At 43.0% G+C, this 17,071-nt stretch overlaps 1 protein-coding gene across 1 annotated transcript in view; it reads right to left on the bottom strand.

Annotated features, from left to right (window-relative positions):
• CCDC13 (coiled-coil domain containing 13) overlaps positions 1-17,071 on the bottom strand; it is a 977,767-nt gene that overhangs the window by 764,313 nt on the left and 196,383 nt on the right. The gene's annotated exons all lie outside the window — the stretch shown is intronic.

Genomic DNA, 17,071 nt, shown 5'->3' with positions numbered 1-17,071 from the left:
TTTAATTAATCATCCCAACTGCAAAAGAAATTAAATTATTTTAGTAACTGTGCCTTTGTTTTGAGAGTTGTTTATATATCTGTTTCAGGAACATTACCAAGCAAACGTCTAAAAGTACTTTGCAGTAGAATCCAGCAAGAAATATTTCTATACACTATTAAATGATGACTGGTTCATTATATTTGGTCATACAAGTTGATACACACACAGGCTACAGCTCAACCCCAGTAGTATGAGATGTTCATACATGCTCACTGTATCAGCTGATTTATGAAGATGATCCTAATTAACGGATGCTATGACTGGTCTTATGCCTTTCACCAACCTGCATTTGGCATGCTTTTCTAATAATGTTCAGAAATGTATGAGCATCTGTTCATAGGTTCATAGGGTGATAATAGGCTATCTGCCCTAGGGCATTTATAAGCCTAGCCAGAGTGTGTTTGGCTTTCGCCACCCTTTTAGATTAGTTGACTATGCCTCTGTATAGTAGGTCACAGAAGATAGCCCTTTTGAGGTTAGTTTACTGTGCCTCAGTCTAGTAGGGACACAGAAGAGATCCCAGGGGTAAACCTACGATCTCCCATCCACTCGTCAAGATTTCTCTTGAAGAGGGTCATTGAGGGACTCTACCTAACATGGATTGGGATTTTGTTCCAGAGTGAGGGGAGCCTCTGGGATATGAATCTGTCCCTCCAGCATATCCTATTTATTTCTGTGCTGAGGTTTAAGTCCCTAGAGCGTGTAGCTCTAAGGGATTTGGATTTCCTGAGGTGGAGCATGTCCATCAATTCTGGGTTGGACATGGCTTTATACGTCAGGCACAGATTGCCTCTGAGTAGGCGGTAAGCAACTGAGTAGAGCTGGAGTTTCTTTAGCCTAACTGCGTAGGGCATCTGTTTGAATCCCTTGATCCTCTTGGTGAGGTACTTCTGGGGTCTTTCCAGTTGCTGCAGGTGTCGGGTAAGGTACATCCCAAATGGGGCATTGTATTAAATTATGGGCCTGATGAGTGATGAGTAGAGGGGCACAATGACCTCTCTTGATCTAGATGTGAACCCTTTCATGATAAGGTGGGCTATATAGAAGGTCTTTCTAACCACTTTGGCAAAGTGATTGTCAAAGGAGAGATTGCTATTTACTTGGGTCCCCAAATCCCTAATTACTTCTTCCATATTTAATGGATTACCACCTTTGTGGTAATTTGTGGACACTTTGTTTTTCCCAAAGGGGATGACTATGCACTTTTTGGCATTTAGCTTTAGGCTATGGCTCTGGCACCAGTTATCCGTCTCTGTGAGACCCTTTTGGAGGATGCTTGTGTCAGTTGGCGAGTCGATTATGGCACCCAGTTTGCAGTCATCTGCGAACTTGGTCAGCCATAGTCCTCCCATGTTAGCCAGTACCTCAGAGAAATATATACTGAACGAGAGAGGTCCCAGGACTGAGCCTTTTGGGACGCCACTTGTAACTGGTTTAGAGTCTGACATGGCACCTACAATTCTGACCATGTGGGTTCTATCCATGAGCCAGTTTGCAATCCATCTTGCGACATAGGGGTTGATATTTAAGCTGGTGAGCTTATTTATGATGCCCAAGTGGGGTACTTTGTCGAAGGCTTTTGCGAGGTCCAGGTAGGCTGTGTGGACTACCTTCCCTTCATCTATGGCCTTGGTGACTGTTTCAAAGAAGTCAACCAGGTTCAAGAGGCAAGATCTGCCCTTAACAAAGCCGAATTGGGTAGGATCCAGTGTTTGGAGGTTCCCAATGTCTTTGTTTATGAGTTTCATGATGATCCACTCCATAGCTTTGCAGGCCAGGCTAGTCAGGCTTATAGGGCAATAGTTTCCGGGGTCCATTGTGGCACCATCTTTGTGGAGTGGGACCACTATTGCTGTACGCCATTCCTTGGGTACATATCCTGTAGTAAGGCTGAGAATGAACAGTGACTTTGTGTGAGGGTTCAGTTCTTCTTAGAGTTCATGTAAGACGCAGCCTGGGACACCGTCTGGTCCCATTGATGCTGTGTTTTTTGCTTTGGAGAGGGCAGCTCTCACCTGTGCATCTGTGATGTCAGGGAGGCTACACTCTGTTGGGATAGACATTTGCTCTTTTGGGGCAGAAGGAGGGTAGAAGTTTGCACTGAACCTGTCTGCCAGGATGTTGGCAATGTCTGTGGGTTCAGTGTATTTTTTGTCATTTTGAACTAACTCAGAGCATATCTGGGAGTTGCCACCCAGGTTCCTGACATAACTAAAGAAGGCCTTGTGATTATCTTTAGCATCTTGTGCAATTTTTCTTTCGAAGCTGGCCTTAGATGATTTTATGAGGGATCGATTGCTAGTACTGATCAGAGATGCCTTCCCTTTTTGGGATTTTGCTCTATCATGTAGTAGCTTCCTCCTTCTGTTGTATATATTATTTATGGCTGGGGTCCACCAGACAGGTCTCCTGCCTTTGGAGGAATGAGTCTTGGTTTTATCTGGGATAAAATCTGGGCTTTGAAGGATTTCACCTCGGTTTTGAGAAGTGTGACGTTTGCTTTTGAGAAGTTATTCACCATAGTTTCCTTGGCTGGGAGTGGGGACAGGATATGGATGTCCAGTGAGATTAATTTATGGTCAGATCTTACCAATGTGGGGTATACCTCTGGTATGGAACATAGAGTCCCCATGTTGGTGATGATCAGGTCCAATATGTCTTCCCCTCTTGTGGGAGTGGTGACCAGTTGTTACATAGCATTTGAGTTTATAAATTCTAGGAACTGTTGGGCGAGGGTTCTATCCGTGAGCCAGTTTGCAATCCATCTTGCGACATAGGGGTTGATATTTAAGCTGGTGAGCTTATTTATGATGCCCAAGTGGGGTACTTTGTCGAAGGCTTTTGCGAGGTCCAGGTAGGCTGTGTGGACTACCTTCCCTTCATCTATGGCCTTGGTGACTGTTTCAAAGAAGTCAACCAGGTTCAAGAGGCAAGATCTGCCCTTAACAAAGCCGAATTGGGTAGGATCCAGTGTTTGGAGGTTCCCAATGTCTTTGTTTATGAGTTTCATGATGATCCACTCCATAGCTTTGCAGGCCAGGCTAGTCAGGCTTATAGGGCAATAGTTTCCGGGGTCCATTGTGGCACCATCTTTGTGGAGTGGGACCACTATTGCTGTACGCCATTCCTTGGGTACATATCCTGTAGTAAGGCTGAGAATGAACAGTGACTTTGTGTGAGGGTTCAGTTCTTCTTAGAGTTCATGTAAGACGCAGCCTGGGACACCGTCTGGTCCCATTGATGCTGTGTTTTTTGCTTTGGAGAGGGCAGCTCTCACCTGTGCATCTGTGATGTCAGGGAGGCTACACTCTGTTGGGATAGACATTTGCTCTTTTGGGGCAGAAGGAGGGTAGAAGTTTGCACTGAACCTGTCTGCCAGGATGTTGGCAATGTCTGTGGGTTCAGTGTATTTTTTGTCATTTTGAACTAACTCAGAGCATATCTGGGAGTTGCCACCCAGGTTCCTGACATAACTAAAGAAGGCCTTGTGATTATCTTTAGCATCTTGTGCAATTTTTCTTTCAAGCTGGCCTTAGATGATTTTATGAGGGATCGATTGCTAGTACTGATCAGAGATGCCTTCCCTTTTTGGGATTTTGCTCTATCATGTAGTAGCTTCCTCCTTCTGTTGTATATATTATTTATGGCTGGGGTCCACCAGACAGGTCTCCTGCCTTTGGAGGAATGAGTCTTGGTTTTATCTGGGATAAAATCTGGGCTTTGAAGGATTTCACCTCGGTTTTGAGAAGTGTGACGTTTGCTTTTGAGAAGTTATTCACCATAGTTTCCTTGGCTGGGAGTGGGGACAGGATATGGATGTCCAGTGAGATTAATTTATGGTCAGATCTTACCAATGTGGGGTATACCTCTGGTATGGAACATAGAGTCCCCATGTTGGTGATGATCAGGTCCAATATGTCTTCCCCTCTTGTGGGAGTGGTGACCAGTTGTTCCATAGCATTTGAGTTTATAAATTCTAGGAACTGTTGGGCGAGGGTGTTGGGGCTTGAGTAGTGCTCCCAGTCTATTATTGGGTAGTTGAAGTCATCCAGTATAATGGTGTTTGGAGAGACCTTCATATTCTCCAGTGTTCTCAGGAAAGCCGAGTGGGGTTCCTGAGTTTGGAAGGGTGGTCTGTAGCATTCTACAAACTGAAAGGCAGTTTTGCCCACTGTTAGTTGCACATGGATGGTCTCTGATGCTTCATGCAGTGCCACTAACCTAGAGGTGTGGGTATCTTTGATGAATATGGATACTCCCCCTCCATTTGTGGTCCGGTCCGAGTTTTTGGGCCGAAAAGCATGGTATGAGGTATAACCTGGTAGTGCTGGGGTGCTCTCAGGAGCCTTGAACCAGGTATCTGTTACTGCACAGATATTGATATTCTCCATACTGAGGAGAGCCTCGAGTGCGTGCATCTTGAGGTTTAGACTTCTGTGCGCTGAGCAGCATTACCCTTAGCTTCTTTTTCTTTGTGTTGTCTATGGAGGTTTGTTTGTCTTTTGAGCCTTGCCTAAAAAAGGCACTATGGGGGTGGCAAGAGCCTTAGCCAGTATTTGAAAGCCCAGGGGAGACAGGTGCAAGCCGTCCCTAGCAAAGCAACGTGGCTTGTTGAGCTTGTCATCCCAGGCTGACAGACACTGGATCCCCATTGAATGACACCAATACTTTAGCCAATTGTTAAAATTGATCATTTTGTCTTTATACTGTGGCATCATTCTTGGTGAGGGTAAGATACTACTCAAGGTCAGGGTCATACCGGCCTGGGCTACATGATCAGAGAGCTCCTCTATGTCTCTTTTCATGCAGTCCAGGGAGGTATGCCGCAGGTCATTCACACCAGCATGGACAATGATGGAGTCATATTTGTACTTGCTCTGGAGTGACCTGAGTGCTTGTGTTATGTGGTGGATCCTGGCATCTGACAGGCAGCTTACAGTGACCTTCTCCTTGTTCAGCCTGGTGAGTGGAACATCAGTGTGTCTGACAATAGATTCACCTATTACAAGTGTATTAGGTGTGTTGTTTAGCCTTAAGGGCTGTGACTGTGTGGCACACTGACTTTGTGAACTATATGATACGTGGGTATTGTTGTTTGGTAGCGGTTGCTTGGATGTCTGCTTTGGAGGTCTCTGTTGCTTGGGCAGATATTTATTTAGAGCCTCCGAGTATGTTTTTGTGTGTTTATGTGTTTGGTTTTCTGTTGCGATAGGTCTATGTGAGTCTGGATTTGTGGTGTGTGGTTACCTTCTCCTCCTGATTGACTGTGCCAGTATTGGGTTGAGAGAGCTCAGCCTCCAGTTTGGCTATATAGTTGCATTTCTCACATATATTTGAGCTTGTTGGGAGGAGGAGAGGGTGGTCTGTGTACATAAGGCAGTTGTAACATTGCCTCAAGATTCCCAGATTCACCAGCTGGACTGGAGAGTAAACCCGAAACTGACTTTTGGACATGCCAGAATAGTATAAGGAACTACTTTTTGACTGATCAAAAAGGACCAATAGGGAGCCAAGTACTTAAAGGGAGTATAAGAGGGCGTAGTGCTTTAGTTTATTAGTGCTTACTTATAAGATTACTTATACGAGCAACTGCAGGGCTTTAGAATGAAAATAGAGTGCTTACTTTGAGATTTAGAACAGTTCTAAGGGAAAAAGTGAAGAGCAGACTTTGTGGAGACGGGAATAGTTTAAACCCGTTAAAGCGGCGCTGCCCGATGCTGCACTATGCGCAAAATCGTGCAAAACCGCACAAATGTGGGTTCTAAAGCAGGGAAACTGAAAGAGATAGGAATTGACCCAGAGCAGCCAATAAGCTACTAGTTTCAGGGCTGAGACCACTCTTCCAGGGACAGATAGGCTGCTCAAAGCTCCCCACTCTCACTGGTGAACAGAGAAGCTTCCTCCTATCCAAGTAAGGATATGGGCAACACAGGAAACTATACCACAGTCCGAAATTCAGCAAAACCTGAAATCTGGACTAATCTAGTTCAGCAAAGGCAGGAAAAGAGAATATTTTTTTTTCAGGAAACAGTTGAAAAACTAGGTAAGACTGCAATCCAAATTGTAGCTTGCTACAGATCCCCCACCATACCCCAAGATTCTCACTACACCTTTTTAAACATACTGGAAAATATTAAGATAGAACCAAACACCCTAATACTGGGTGATTTTAACTACCCTGCCATTAACTGGGAAAACTACTCATGTCCCAACACCTTTGCGCAATGGTTCTTGGAATTCATAAATTCCAACGCCCTGGATCAACTAATCCATAGTCCCACCAGGGGCTCCAATATCCTAGACCTGGTCATTACCAACATGGCAAATCAATGCTCCATACCTATGGTCACCCCTCGTTAGTCAGGTCTGACCATAAGCTAATCACCCTTAACATCCACATCCCACCCCACCCCCAGTAAAGAAACCACCATAAAAACTTCTCCAAAGCCAACTTCATGCTACTCAAGCCAGAAGTGACAAACTTCATGACACCCATGCAGACGGGAACTGAAAGTTCAACTGCTGAATCCTACACTAAGGCACTGTACGAGCACATCCACTCATGCATGAATCGTGCCATCCCAAATAGAACCAAAATGCTCTCATCCAAAAAAGGAAGCCAATCTGGTGGTCCCCTGCCATAAACAAACTTTACAACAAAAGGAAGAAACTTTTGCAGAAAAGAGGAAAATCCCAGGATGCAAAAACTACCTTACTAGCCTCAGTAAGAAACTGAGATGCCTCATAAAATCCTCCAAAGCTAGTTATGAAAATAAAATTGCCAAAGATTCCAAAGACAACCACAAAGCATTCTATAACTATGTCAAGAATCTAAATGGCAATGCTCAGATCTGCTCTGAGCTAAAACAGAATGGCAATAAATATACTGATCCAAAGGATATTGCCAATATCCTGGCAGATCGATTCAGTGCCAACTTCACCCCTCTCACCCCTAAATGGCCCATCTCAATACCGGAAGATTGCCAAATTCCAGTAATAACGGCCACACAGGTACAAAACGCACTCTCTAAAGCCAAGAATACAGCATCCATGGGACCAGATGACATCCCGGCTGTGTACTACATGAACTACAATATGAACTGGCACCTCACCTAAGTGTCATGTTTAATCATAGCCTCACCTCAGGTTTCGTGCCCACTGAGTGGCACAGAGCTACAGTTATCCCAATCCACAAGGGGATCCACCTTGGATCCCGGAAACTACCGTCCCATCAGTCTGACAAGCCTTATCTGCAAGGCCATGGAGCATATTATCATGGAACTTATAAACAAAGACATTGGCAACCTTCAAACACTGGACCCCACCCAGTTTGGGTTTGTGAAGGGCCGATCTTGTCTCCTGAACCTGATTGACTTCTTTGAATCAGTCTCCAGAGCCATGGACAAGGGTAAGGTGGTCCACACAGCCTATCTAGACCTTGCCAAGGCCTTTGACACCATCCCCCACTCTGGAATCATAGATAAACTTACTAAGTTGGGTATTAATCCCTATGTCACCCAATGGGTTGCTAAATGGCTTACTGATAGAACCCACACTGTAAAAGTAGCCGACTCCAAATCCAGCTCCAGACAAGTGACAAGTGGAGTACCTCAGGGTTCAGTCCTGGGGCCGCTCTTGTTTGGCATCTACTTCTCTGAAGTTACAGGTCAACACTAAGGGACTCTGGCTAACAAAGTTTGCAGATGACTGCAAACTGCGAGCCATTATTGAATCCCCAAATGATGTGGATACTCTACAAAAGGGCCTTACAGAAACAGATGCTTGGTGCCAGAGCCATGGGCTCAAGCTCAATGCCAAGAAATGTATTGTTATCCCCTTTGGGAAAAAACATGTATCCATGAATTACCATATAGGTGGCAGCACACTAAACACAGAAAGTATGATAAGAGACTTAGGGACACAGGTGGACAGTGGTCTCACCTTCGATAACCACATCGCCACAACAGTCAGGAAATCCTTCTTTGTGGCACACCTCATCACGAAGGGCTTTTCATCCAGAAAAAAGGAGGTCATTGTCCCACTGTACTCATCCCTCATTAGACCCATTATAGAATATAACACCCCATTTGGTATGTACCTCTCAAGACATCTGCAACAACTGGAAAGGCCTCAGAAATACCTCACTAAAAGAATCACAGGCCTAAAGCAGATGCCCACGCTAACCACCTTAAAAACTCCAGCTATACTCTGTCGCATATCGTCTATTCAGAGGCGATCTCTGCTTAACATACAAGGCCATGTCAAACCCAGAGCTGTTGGACATGCTACACTTAAAGAAATCCCAATCCCTCAGAGCTACACACTCCAGGGATCTAAACCTTGTCATCACAATAAACAAAACATGCTGGAGGGATAGGTTCCTGACCCAGAGACTCCCCAGACTCTGGAATAGATTGCCCATACATGTCAAGCAGAGTGCCTCTTTGGACCTCTTCAAGAGGAACCTTGACGTTTGGATGAGAGAAAGGAAATTCACCCCAGGGATCACGTCAGTCGCCCTGCTAGACAGGGGTCCAGGAAAGTAAATAATGTGGGAAGAAATAGCCAGGGAATTGTTATGGCTAGGCTTGTATAGGCCCTAGGGCTGATAGCCTAGTACCAACCTATGAACCTATAAAACACACAGAAAACACTGTAAATGCTATAAACAGGCTAGCGCACTTTAGTGTGCAGCCTACAACAGTTATACAATACAAAAACGACTTAAATTGATATAAAACAAGTGCAAAAACTGAAAAAGCAGAAGCAAATGCAATTTAAACTTTTTAAAGCACAGATCAGTTAGAAATTCACTTTTTAGGTGGGAAAAGGTAGTTGGAGCAAAAAAACAGAGAAAAAAAATGTTATGAAGTACATTGTGACTTCACTAACCAGCTACATAAGATTACGTATACCTTATATTCACCAGTTTTCCTCCTTGCTTCTAGTGAGCATCCACTTGTAAAACAAGGAAAACAACAGAAATTAGCAACCACAGTGATACTGAGTAATACAGAGGGATATATTTGCCAGACATAGATAAATTAAACAGCACAGGCCAGCTAGATAGAGCACCCATCTCTAGGAGGACAATGGAAGGGTACTCCAGTACCATCAAGAACAGCTTCCATGGAAATCAAATTTATAGTAACAGCAAATATATTACATCTAAGAACATATCCACTTTCAAATCACCATAGGAAAAATTTAATACCACTTCCTTGCAAATTATAGCTCCCCCTCTATGACCCAGGAAACCCATACCATGTATTTAAACTTAATGGAAACACTCAACATCCAAACCAATACCATATTCATGGTGACTTTAATTACCCCCACTATTAACTGGGAATCATATACAACACCAAACATACAAGCATAGAGATTCCTGGATTTTGTAAACACAAGCTCCCTGGACCAGACTGTCAATACACTAATCAGGGGTGCAACCATACTGGATCTGTTCCTCGCTAATATGGGAGGGTGCTTCACACCTACTAGTATTATGTCTTCTCTGGTAAGGTCAGACCACAAGAACGGTCTCCTTTGAAGTAAGAATAAAGGCTGCTACCCCAGCTAACCATGGAATATTCAGGAACTACTCTGCTAACGTCCTACTATTAAGTGATAACCTGGCAACATTTCAAGCCCCCACAAACCCTGAGAACACTGCTGCCTATGCAGAACTGTTCACAGAAACCCTATACAAGTGTGTTAATAGCTGCATAGGCGCAGCTGTATCCACCAAGAAGTACAGAACTAACTCAAAAACAAGCCACCCTGGTAGAATCACAACATCAATAGGCTGTATAACAGAAGGAAGAAAATCATGACAAAAATTAGAAGGTGCAGCACACCAGTAGAATAAAATAAGTCTCATCAAATGAAGCAAACTACTCAGAGGACAAATAAAGTCTACCATAGCCAAATCTGAGGTAAATTTGACCTTCCATGCCAAGGACAACCACAAGGCATTTTTTAGCTATGTACACGGGTCTATGCTATTTAATCGACCGTTCGGAATCTCGAATACTGGAAGTTCGAACAGGGAAGTTTGAAAAACAGAAATGTCGAAGCCGCGGAAACTCAAATTCTTTCCCAGGGAAAGAATTCGGTTGGCTGTTTCCTCGGTTTTGACATCCTGTGGTGCGAAAGTTATGGGTCGGGTTAAGGTAAGTGTGCGAGTGTGACGGACATTAGGGTTAGGGTGCGGGTAAGGTAAGTGTGCGAAAGTGATGGACTTTAGGGTTAGGGCACAGGTAAGGTAAGTGTGCGATAGTGATGGACTTTAGTGTTAGGGTTTGGGTTAAGGTTAGTGCATAGATAGTTGTGTATGTAAGGTGTAGTGTACATTTATCAGGGTTTTGGTGTGCTTGTGTTGTGTGTGTTTATCAGAACAGCAAATGTTTTCCCTGGGAAAAAACTCGCTGTTCTGAGGTTTCGATGTTGTCATTTTTCGAACTTCCAAGTTCAAACATATGGTGTCCGAAATTTTGGAATTTCGATTATATGACATAGACCCATGTCCACAACCTCAAACGCAATACACAATTGTGTGCAGAGCTCATTGTTAATGAACCACCTATACTGCACCAGAAGATAAAGGAAACCTACTGGCTGACAAATTCATCTCAAACTTTGCTCCTCTCTCCCCCTTAACCTTCCCTCAGGAAATGCCATTAAATATAACTCCACCTACTATCACTAGGGAACAGGTCCTTAATCCTCTCTCTAAAGCCAAGAACACTGCATCAATGGGCCCAGACAATATCCCAGGATGCCTTCTAAATACCATGAAGCATGACCTATCAGGCCCTCTAGAATTGCTATTTATCTGTAACCTCCAAATAGGCTTCATGCTCTTGAATAGAGAACAGTAACAGTCATCCTTCTGCACAAAGGTGGGCCATCTACAGACCCTGGAAAATACAGATCCATAAGTCTCATATGCAAAGCCCTGGAAATAATTATCATGGAAATGATAAATAATGGCACAGGAAACCTCCAGACACTGGACTCAACCCAGTTTGGTCTGTCAAGAACAGGCTATGCCTACTCAACCTGACTGACTTCTTTGAGAAGGTCATCAAAGCAATGGATAAGGGCAGAATGGTTCACACTACCTACCTTGACCTGGCCATGGCATTTAACACAATACCTCACTTGGGCATTGTTGATAAACTCAACAAGTTAGGTACAAATCCTTATGTCACCCTGTGGATAGTCAGCTGGCTCACAGACAAGAACCAGGAAGTTAGAATTGGGGAGACTGCCTCTACAAAGAGGTGAGTCACAAGTGGCTTCCCTCAAGAATTGGTCATGGGACCACTCCTTTTTGGCATTTACTTCTCTAAAGCAATGGCCAATCTCAATGGCCTCTGGCTGACTAAATTTACAGATGATTTTAAATTAGGAGCTGTCAGTGAATCTCCCACCAACACAAATGTTGTCCTGGAAGGGCTGACACAGACAAACAACTGGTGGCAGAGCCACGGACTAAAACTAAATGCCAAGAAATGCATAATAGTATCCTTCAGAAAGTCATCCACCACTGGTAACTATCATATTGACAGCACACCATTAAGAGCTGACCCAGTAGTCAGGGACCTGGGGAAACGCATAGACAGTAATCTGGCCTTTGACCATCACATGTCCCCATTAGTGAGGAAATCATTCTATGTTGTGCAACTTATAAACAAAGGTATGACTTCTAAGTCCAAGGAAGTCATTGTTCCACTGTATTTGGCGTTCATCAGACCTATCAGTGAGTACAACGCCCCCTTTGGTATGTACCTAGGTATACAATTGGAATGTCCACAGAGGTTCCTCTCTAAATGAATACAGGGCATAAGTAACATGTCCTATGCAGACTGCCTCAAGGCATATCCCTGTATTCTGTCTCCCACATTCTGTTGAGGGGAGATCTGTGCCTGGCATACAAGGCATATCCACAAAACAAACAGCACCATAATTACCCATTCTAAAGACTTAAACCTTGCCTATAATATAAATAGGATCTGCTGGAGAGACGGGTATGTATCCCACAGACTACCCCATCTCTGGAACTGGTTTCCCATCCATGTGAATTACAGTTCCTCCCTAACCCTGTTCAAGTGTAACTTAGACAATTAGATGGGGAACAGGAAATTCATCACTGGTTTGGCACTTATGTACTAATGGACACAGGTTGATCTCCCAGGCCCCTACTTCTGCCAAGCTCCTTATCAAGGGTACCAGAACTTGTCAGAGATTTGATATGCATGGCTAGGCTTAAAAAGGCCCTTTTGGTAATTAGCCTGGTAAACACCTATGAACCTCTATCTGTTATAGCTAACAATGAGAGACCATCCATTGTGGACCTAATGGTTGAAGTGAACACCAAACAGTAAAACCAACAGGAAAGCAGGAGCCATAGATTCACTCTAGAGCTAGCTAGAACACTGAGTGCTAGGAAAAAGCTATCTAGAAAGCCTGAATTTGTGATCAAAGAGGGAAAGGATACCTATGAAAACAACATTGTGTACCCAAAGGGCTACAATGATTAGAAGTGGCTAATTCAAACCAAAGTGGACTATGGCGCAACCAGGGTCAGAGACCACCATGTCCAGTGACACAGACAGCTTAACTTCCCTTCTTCCCAAGGAGTGGATGTAATTGTAGACCTCCACTCACAGAATGCTGGAAGATCAACTACCAGTTTAACCAACCACAGTCCAGAGAATTCTGGGTTAGGCCCTCCTAGAAGAATGTAATTCTAACTTTAGTGAGGGATCTCATCATCCTTATGGCTTCTGCCTCTTTGGAAAGAAACCTTTAGACCAAATGAGGAGGGGAAGGTGAATCCCTAAAGGACCAGAAAACTAAGACACCAAAAGGAAGCATTACAAACAGTAAGGGATGTCATCCATGGGTGAACTCCCATAGCCTTAGGCTAACAGATCAAAGGCAGACAGCCAAACATGTCAGTCATGAATCTCAACTTGGTGATGGACAGAATCCATGAGAAAGACAGAGCTGGGACTCAGTCTTGACCTCTTCCAGGATTCAAGGACAGAGCATGATCATACTGCCACAGTGGAAATGAGACCAGGACCTCTCTAATGCCTGTATACATTGATTGCTGACGTACTAAGTACTGCTGTGTCCACCTGAAGAATTGATGCTACTCAATGTCAAACAGAAGGTTTTCTAGTAGCAGCCAGTTCTCCTTATTGGACCCAGGGGAAGTCAGCAGAACTTGACAGAAAAAGTCACTGGTCAGGCACCTTAAGGGACCCAGAAATCATGCTGCAGTGAAGGAAACACAACTCACCAGTGTCAAGGAAAATTAGCTAGCCTCCCAATGACAAGCAATCTCCTACAACCTTTGGCCACTAAGGGTGTCAGAGGGTCAGAATTGCGTCATTGAACAAACCATGGATCACAAACTGTGCTAGGGTATTAGGACATCAGAAAGGACAAAATCTCTCCAAAACTCACCCTCTGATCAGCTATCCTATTAGAATGAGAAGAAGGCCACTATCCCTCTAGAATATGACAGGACCTTCCACTGAAGAACACCATCTGTAGAGGTTCAGTCCTAGGCCAACCCCCAACTGCTGCCGCTCTCCCTACTACAAAAGAGCCTGGAGCTACATACAAGAGAGTCAGACCACAGAATGATCCAACTATGGGAATACTGATCACATGCAGTAAATTCTAAGAGGGAAGTGGTCTCCCTGGAAGGTGCCAAAGCATCCATTCCTCAACAATGAAACCAGTTAATGCCAGTTTTAGACAAAGAGGAGGTGTCAGTAAACTCTGACTTGTCAGTTTAGAAGAGGTCAGGCAAACAGTCCACTGGCCTAAAATTCCACACAGGAGCCCTAACAAGGTAACCAAATGGTACAAGCAGATGGAGAAATGTAGGACCAACTCCAATCAGCAGAATATTTCTGGGTCCAGACTTGTGATGGAAAGGCCAGCCTTTCCCAAGAAAATCCAATACTCCTTTACGTAAGAATCCCAGGCACCCAGAGGGAGAGGAAGAAACATAGGACTAAGTGACTGGGACAAATGAAGCCCACACTGTTAAAACATATACTCTATCAAGGTCCAACAATGCAAGGCCTTGTATAAGAGGCAACTCATATGAGGAGCAAGGCTATTTTCCTGGAACAGATAAGTATGAGAATTCATAGAGACACCACCATCTGAAAAGGTCATCTTAGCATTATGCCACCGGGCAGTATTGGGCTCTTCTAATGGGACAACCATTGCATAAGAACTTCTTGTCAGTGTTACCTGATGCCAAAGCCCTAGAAGTTGAACAAAGAAGAAAGGTTCTTGGAAGTGTGGCTACCATTCCAAATATCCCTCCTTCAGTCTGTTGGGAAGGTCAGGAATAAAGGCCCATTAGGGAAAGGTGGCATTAGAAAAGAACCAAGCAACTAAGCTGTCTTGATCCTGTTGGGTGAGACCTTTTCTACTCAAGCAGAAGGATTAGCCTCCATTACCCACAGAGTTACACAGTATGGCCCTGTCCCTCAACTCCATCATGAAAAACCCACTCTTTCAATAGGGCTAAAAAGGGATGCACCCCACTCTCTCCCTCTCATAGCCCAGGTAGGCTATCATAGTAGAAGTAAAGCCAAAGGCCCTTAACTTAATTGCCTTCTTTGGAGCTTTTTTGAATTTGTACTCTAATTTACAATGGATTTGGCCTGATCCTTTAAAAAATAAAGTTCTTGCCTTGCAGCTCAAACAACTGTTCATATCTCTAGAGGCATAATTATCATTAGAAAACTGCAAATGACAATGTTTTATTTATACAAAGCTATGCAAAAGAATATACAATGTATCAATGTACAATTATATATAACAAGCAATGAAAAACAAATGATAAAAAACAAGAAAAAGAAATAAAGTAGGAGAAAAGAAATACAAAAATGAATCATACCCCATAAAAGATGCCAATTTTAATATGAGTGCTACTTCACATTTGCTTTTCCTGGGATAAATCTCATATTTCTTACGGGATATAAGCAATATGTAAATAATTTAGATTTGTTTCTTTTTCACCAGTATCTGAAATTTGTCTAGACCAGTAGTAGAAGATCTAAAAAATCCTGCAACTTTGTCTACAGCTCTATGATATAGTCATTCTGGATCCAGTTCATCTTCTTATACATTTACCAAGTTACCTTTTCTAATGTTGCAAAAAGAAATTTACACAAAGGGAAAAATAATGAATTTCATGACTTTCCAATGGGATATTACATATTTAAATAAATGTTTTATTTCGTCCTTATATGGAAACATTGTCTCCATCAATATATTATTTACATTATTAGAATATAATGTCCAGGGAATAAGGTTATTAACCAACTTAAAAACCTTACAGATACACTGTGTAATAAAACTTTCATTATATTGTAAATTTATAACATTTCTAAAAGTAATTGCATCATTATAATTTAGGTAATTTGGAACTGATAAACCACCTGCATGTCTAGAATTACATGTCACCTCCCATGGCATTCTGGGTGTTCCTCCCTCCCATAATCATTTTTGTGTTGTTCTTTTAATTTTATTAAACCAGGAGGAGACAATAAATTGTGTAGGGAAAACAAAAAAAGGGTAAAATGGACATTTTAATTATATTTACTCTGCCTAGTAAGGAAAAATGTGATTTAAAAAAATGAATGCATTACTGACGTTATAACAACCAAGAAAAACAAAAGGAAGAAATGCTGGCAGAGTCCGGCTCTATATTTTAATTGAACAGTTATTGACATTATTATAGTAAGAACAAATATGTTGTATCTAAGAACATATCTATTATAACTAACAAATAGGTTCCATCAATGATGATCCTAATGGTTGAAGTAAATATCAAGTAGTAAATTCACCAGGAAAACAAGAGCCATATATTCACTGTAGAGCTAGCTAGAACACTGAGTACTATGGAACAGCTACCAAGAAAGCCTAAATTTGTGGTCATGGATGGAAACGTTGCCTATGAAGACAGCATTATGTGCACAAAGGACCATGATAATTAATACTGCCAAGGGCAAACCACACAAGCACTGGAGGTGGCTAAGTCAAAGAGAAGTGGACTGCAGTGCAAATGGGGTCAGAGATCAGCATTTTCAGTGACACAGAGAACTTAACTACCCTTCTTCTCAAAGAGTGGAGGTAATTGTAGACCCCCACTGATAGAATGGTGAAAGATCTACTACCAGTTCAACCAGCCACATCCCAGAAAATTCTGGGAGAGGCCCTCCTACAAGAATATAATGCTAACTTTAGTGAGGAGTCCCATCATCCTTGTAGCTCCTGACCCTCAGGACAGAGACCTTCAGACCAAATAAAGAGGTGAAGATGAATCCCTATAGGACCAGAGAACTAAGGCATCAAAAGGAAGAACTGCAACCAGGAAGGAAGTCATCCATAGATGAACTCCCATACCCCAAGGTCAAGGGATCAAAGGCAGACAGGCACACGTGTCAGACATGAAGCCCAACTTGGAGACATGTAGACTCCATGAGAAAGATACAGGTGGAACCCAGGATTGCCCTCTTCCAGGAATCAAGGACAAGGCATGATCATATTCCCATAGTGGAAATGAGACCAGAGCCTTTCTAATGCTTATATAGATTGACTGCAGAGCTGCAAAGTACTGCTGCATGCTCCTGAAGAATTGATGTTGCTAAAAACAAAATAGAAGGTTTTCTTAATAACAACCAGTTCCTTCTACTGCACCAAAGGGAAGCTCAGCAGAACCTAATAGAAAAAAGGCATTGGTCAGCCATCTTAAAGGACCTGGAAATCATACTGCAGTGGGGGGAACACAAATCACCAAGGCCAAGGAAAATTACCAAGCTACCCAATGGCAAGCAATTCACTTCACCCCTTGGCCACTAAGGGTATCAGAGGGCAATAATTATGTCCTTGAACAAAATATGGAACGTGTACTATGCTAGAGTATGGAAACTTTAGAAGGGCAAAATCACACCACAACTCACCCACTAACCATCTATCCTAGCAG

This window comes from Protopterus annectens, chromosome 3.part0, assembly GCF_019279795.1.
Source record: "Protopterus annectens isolate FY-2018-M chromosome 3.part0, PAN1.0, whole genome shotgun sequence".
NCBI lineage: Eukaryota > Metazoa > Chordata > Ceratodontiformes > Protopteridae > Protopterus > Protopterus annectens.
The sequence above is the reverse complement of the archived record's forward strand: the minus strand, read 5'-3'. Positions and strand labels throughout refer to the sequence as shown.